This window comes from Falco cherrug, chromosome 1 (genome assembly GCF_023634085.1).
Source record: "Falco cherrug isolate bFalChe1 chromosome 1, bFalChe1.pri, whole genome shotgun sequence".
Lineage (NCBI taxonomy): Eukaryota > Metazoa > Chordata > Aves > Falconiformes > Falconidae > Falco > Falco cherrug.
In genome coordinates, this window is record NC_073697.1 from 20,970,991 (window position 1) to 20,977,044 (window position 6,054).

A 6,054-nucleotide genomic window follows, 5' to 3' on the forward strand; every position below is an offset into this window, starting at 1 on the left:
CTGTTTAAAGTTAATATTTTTTCTAGCTGGAGTAACTTGGCTCTGCAGAGAAAGGAAAAGGAAGTAGAGTGATACTGTCTAGACTGCTGCATGACTGCTAGCCTTCCCACCATGGGGATTCTTAGCCTGCTGCTCTGTATGCCACCCAAGATCTCCTCATTCTCTGCACTGTCCTTTTAAATCCTTCTCCATTGTTTTACCAGTCCTACGTCAGAGGAAGTGGATGTATTTGCTTGCAGAAGGGTCCTGTCACGTTATGAGAAGATTGTAAGGGTTTTTTTCTTTTCTTTTCTTTTTTTTTTTTTTTGAAGATGACTGCCTAGATGTCCTTCAGAACTCTAGAGAAATCCAGTTCTATGTTATACCTTTCACACCAAGCAGCCCGAGGGCATTCCTGAGTTAATGAGTACAGCCAGCTCTGAACTGGCAAAGTTCAGGCTGTTCTTTGTACAAACTCCATTGAATATTTTAATCTCCATTTGCTTTTGAAAGAATAGTTGGCTCACAATATTCAGGCTTATTTTTACTCTTATAGTGATTTATAAAACCTCTGCTTCTTCCAAGCGTTATTTACTTCGTCTCACAGTGTCTCTGTGAAGTAGGGGAGTGTTGCAAATGCTGGGCCAGGTGTGTTGGAGGAAGTTTGTTCACAGGAAATGCAATTTCCATCTGAAAACAAAATATTTGTGAATTCATCTTTACTTTAGTTCATAGTTCTGGCCAAAAATAACTGTAAGAAGGAAGTTATTTGAACTTTTAAAAAACTAGAGTTACATCTTGCTATTTAAAAACGTCAAATACTAATTTGTTGATACTTTTATTCGTTTAAGTCTGCCCGGTGTAGAGTGAAGTCTGTTATTTCAAGTAAAATGAAAGTAGAACTTCATTCTACTAGTAATGGTTCTTGTATTCGTTATGCACCATAACCTGGAATATTATGTATGTACTCATGTAAACCTATTTTTTACTTTCTTTCTTTTTACCATGAAATTTCTTGTTTCAAATGAAAAAAAAACAGCAACCCCCCAAAAAACTTATACAGCCTGCAATAGTATTTCTATTTTATTGATTGGAAAACTGAGAAACAAATTTCATGTGCTGAGTCAAGACCAGTCTGTGATGGACCTGGGTACAAAGCTTGGATTTTTCAGACTTCTTTTCCCCCATGACTCATCTTGTGTTCCAATCAGTAAAGTGAAACTTCCCTTTCTCTTTTCCTTAATTTTTCCTTAAACTTTGTATAATAATCATAACTTACTGAAAGATCCCTGTAATGTACTGTGAGCTGATGCATACTTAACATGGGACATGGTGAGTGTGGACCAGGGAGGGTGAGGTCTGACTGCAGAGGATCAGGAGTCCTGCCAAAGGTGTAGCTGAGGTCAGGCTTTTGTGTTCCCTGCAGTGCCCATACTCTGTGTGGGAGGTTTGAAGTTAACCCTGTCTTTCTCTGCTTCTAACTTACATTTTAAGTTTTCTCATTCGCTTGTGGAAATTGGCTTTCCTCTAACTGGTTCCACAGTGGGGATTTTGATGTAAATTAATCACATCTGTACTGATGGCGCTTGCTAGAATTGTCATGGTTCTTTAACACATGATTTTTGGAAGACAGACAGTATTTTATAGGACTACCAGATCCTTCTTTCATCAGTCTTTGACAGTGCCCAGTGCAAGATATTTATAGAAAGAAATAGGCTAAGGCGGGGCAGGGGTATGATGGGACAGGGGATCCTTCTCACACAACTTTTCCAATTGTAAGATCCAGCCAGATTCAGATTGCATAGGAGCCATTATCCATGATAGGTCTAGTTACCACTATTAATTTTTCTAGTCCTCTTCTGAAGTTATTCATAGCTTTTGACCCACAACATCCTATAGTGACAGGTTCCACAACTAGGCATTTCTTGAGAAAGAATCTGTTCTCTTAATGTTAAAGTTGGTTCCTTATAATTTTATTAAGAGTCAGTTTGTTCCTGTGTTATTGTTCCCTCCTCATCTTCTCCATACCATTCATGGAGACCTCTGTCATAACTTCCTTTATTTGTGTTTAGATAGTCTAATCACTGTTCCCTTGCAGAGAAGTTTTATTTCTCTTTTTGTTTTCCGAGTCTCTCTTTTTCTGGTTCTCTTTCTGGAGGGAAAGGTTAGAGCTCAGTAGTAGTTTTTACTTATTCTGATCATATAGTCTGCAGGCTGTTTAAAATTGTGTATTACTTCCTTGAAAGGATTTTACCCTTTCAGTTCCTTTTAAATTTCCTTTTAATAAGAGTATTTTATAAGCAATTTTTGTTTCTTAAACTGAATCAGTACTCTGATTGCATTTTATAACTTTTTATCATTTATATTCTCACACTTAATTACATAACAGCTCTGTGGCAAACATATTATTTATAAATGATTTAGAGCACTTTGGTTTTGAACAGTATGTAGCCTCTGGGAGCAATGAAGGAGCCAGCACTATGTGACTTGTCAGCCTTATGGGGGTCTTCTGGTATTTCAGGCTAGACTGTTAATAATTTATGGACCCCACATGGAGAAATCCTAATCTAACATACATGGGATTTTGTGCTCCATAGTCTTACTGTATTTCAGGAAATTTTATCCTGTTGTCTTAGGTATGGCCCAGAATATTTTGTGCTGATTAGGAAGGCCATCTAAGAACTGAAGCAGAGTTCAAGTTATTCATGGCTGGTCTGAAAATAATTTTAAAAAGATCTTAGTGGATATGTGCTCATTTTTTCCCTTCAGTTCCATTCAGTTTCCCAGAGTATTTCTGAGGCATTATTAGGGTTGTTTGCACTTCATCATATGTACAATGCAAAACAAACTACATGCATAGTTAGGCCCAGCTCTATAATCTGAAGCAACCATTCTGATGCTGAGCACATAGTAGCTTTGGTCGTGGCATAAATTTCGATTACAAGTACACATTTGAGATGCAATAAATGGCATGAATGGTGAAATTTTGTCTGCACAGAGGTCAGTGCCAAACCCCTTGTTTGGTTTTATTGGGATCAGAATTCTATCTCCAATGTTTTTGCTGCTTTGGATTGAGACAATGTGTATTAAATTAATTAAAACACAGAGATGCTTTGAAACAATAGAATACTAATTTATTTCCACAATTGTCAGTTGTATGGATTATGCAGGAGGGAAAGCAGCTAAGACATGCTGACTTATTCAGGACATCTAAGAAGGGAGCACGCAGTTAAAAAATACATACATCCAAAGTACAAGATTAGGTATAAACAAAATGTTTCTGGACAGTAATGAAGTAACAACTTCAATTGTTCATTTTCTGGTACTAATACCTAATTATTACACAACAACCAGAAAACAAATCAGCTGCAGGTTTTTTGTTGAAATTAGGAGAGAGACCATATGGGATTTTTATTACCCCATTCATGCAAACATACCTTATGCCAGATACAAGCAAATAGTACATAATCAGAAAGCAATGTCAGGGAGACTGTGGCCTGCTGGATTCAAGAGCAAATTTCAGATCATCTACTGTATGTAGTACTCCTGAAATTATTTCAGTGCTGCCAGTGAAAGATTTATATACCTGTGGTTATTGATGTTTGTATAAAGCTGTTGCTCGTGTGTTTTTCTATTTAAACTCTCTTTTCAGATGTATTCCTTACAGCTAGAAGAATCTTTTAGAAGCACCACTGAAAATTTAAAAATACCTGTTTGTTGATCTTTCCAGACCTATAACTAAAGAAGCCTTTATTCTCTCACTTCAGAGCCATCTCTTTGCCGACAAAAATTAATACACATCTTGACCTTTGACGTTCTTCATTGTTAGTTACCCGAAACTAATCTTTCCTTATAGTTATAGGATAAGTTTCAAGTGCCATGTAAGTGTCTCCCAAAACAAATGCAGGTGCTAAACCCCATTGAAGTTACTAGATAAACTCTGAATTCCCAATCTTAACAAGAGATCTTCTTTCGTGGCAGAGGAATTGGTTTTTGGCAGAGAGATTTGTTTATTGCGGCGGGACTTACACAATAAGGCTACATCTAGGCTGATGCAGCCAGGGAACATTCCTGGACACTGGCACCGGATCCTCTGTGCTGTTGAATACTTAGCACATTTCACGGTCCTAGCTTCTGCCAATTAACACTCTCCCAAACAGTTCCTAAGCGTGGTTCAAGAGTTTAGCATGGTCAAGGGCCTGTTTGCAATTGGCAGTTTGGCAAAAGCCATCCAGTATGGGAAGATTAAATAGTATGGCTGCAGACATCTTCTTTGACAGCTGGCCTCAGTTTAAAAAAGAGTGATCTGGACACATTTGATTTTCTAGTGTATACGTAGCTGTACAGTAGTAGAGCTGTGAAAGCAAGAGGTACAGTGTTCTTACTCTTATGCTGCCGTTTATAACTGTAGCTGAGCGTTGAATTAGACCTGGTTTTGCGGGGACACAGCTTGTTTCAGAAGTCTCAGACAGAATTTGAGGGCTTAAGGAATGTCAGTAATTTCCATACACATCTGATACTGTTATTTGAACCATCAGCTGAACACATGCATAGCAGGCTCCGTACTTCTCAAACATTTGAAGCCTCCTGAGCCCATTCAGCACCAGTGGATCTATAGATGTATAGGAAACTAAAGTTACTTTTAATGTGTGTTATGTAAGAAGCAAGGTGGCATGCTTTGCATGTATAGGTTATTTTTACAGAGTATACAATAAAAATTATATGTCCCTTCTTGACAGTCCTCACTATGTATGTGCTGTGTACCAATTTCCTCACATTTCTGCTCATATAGGCTCATGAATGCTTATGCTGGCTCGTAAAAACCACATTCCTCCAGAACTTGTTTGCATTGCTCCCCACTATAGTTTTTTTCTTTAGCTTTTGCATTTTTAGCCTTGAAGAATTAATATTTTTGTCATTGTCCATATCATTGCTGTACGATGTGCACAGTTAAAGTCCCCAAACTAATCCCTTGCTAGGAAAGTGTTCTCAGTCAATGGGGTTTATTTTTTTGTTTCCCTTTCATAAATTTGATTCAGGACCTGTCATTTGTGTAGTTTGTGTGACAAAGTAAATCTAAGAAAACAGATGACAGAATTTCCTTTGCCAGCTACTTGCATTAAAATCAGATTTGAAATGTGGAAACCATTTTTACAAACACAAATTCCAGCCCCAAAAATATAGACAAAACTTTTTCACTGTATATCTCACTCCACCATTCTTTTCTGCCGGTGTGAGATTCTTTCTGAAATATCCACTTTTGTAGCTCAATGCCACCAAAACCATTAATAAGGAAACTGTCTGGGAAAATATTTTTTGCCTACCATCTTCATCTTCTGTGGGTTTCATTTTGAGATAAAATTTAATTGTTAACCATGGAACTTGCAAAATTTGATGAATACTCGTTTTAAAGGAAAAATTAGTATCTGAGATACCCAAAAACCTCTCAAATGTTGCATGCATGCTTAGAGACCATAATGCCCTGGAAAAGCATCTAGAATATGTGAGAGTGGCCTGTTGGCTGAAGTTAGGTTTCCTGTTTCAAAACACATACGAACTAAACTGTATTAAACTATCCAACCTGCAGACGTTGGATACTTCTCAAACAAAAAAGCATTTAGAAACAAGCAATTATTTAACAGATGCTTGCCTCTTACTAGAATGTAGTTGTAACCTGAAAAATGACATGGAAAACCAGCACCTTTTTACTGAGTTTTGCCTGTGTCTTGTATGGTTATGGGTGCTTAATAAGCATCTGATACTTGTATCTCTAGAATGTCAGAGCTTGCCAGCATATCAAGACCAAGAAAACTCGCAGGTTTTTAAGTCCCAATATATACTATGGCTGTAAAGGAAAAGGTCTGTGAAATTTCTTTTAAGTAACAAAAGCATTTGTGGTGACATAGCTTGGTGATACTCATTTGGTATGTTTCACATAACCAGTGATTGGTGGGTTTTTTAGTTGTGATTAAACATTCTAGACTTATGCAGGAAATACCTCTGTACTTTTTCATCATACTATGTAATCCTTGTGATTGGCAAATTTACTGCATTTTCTGTAAACAAATCCAGGTG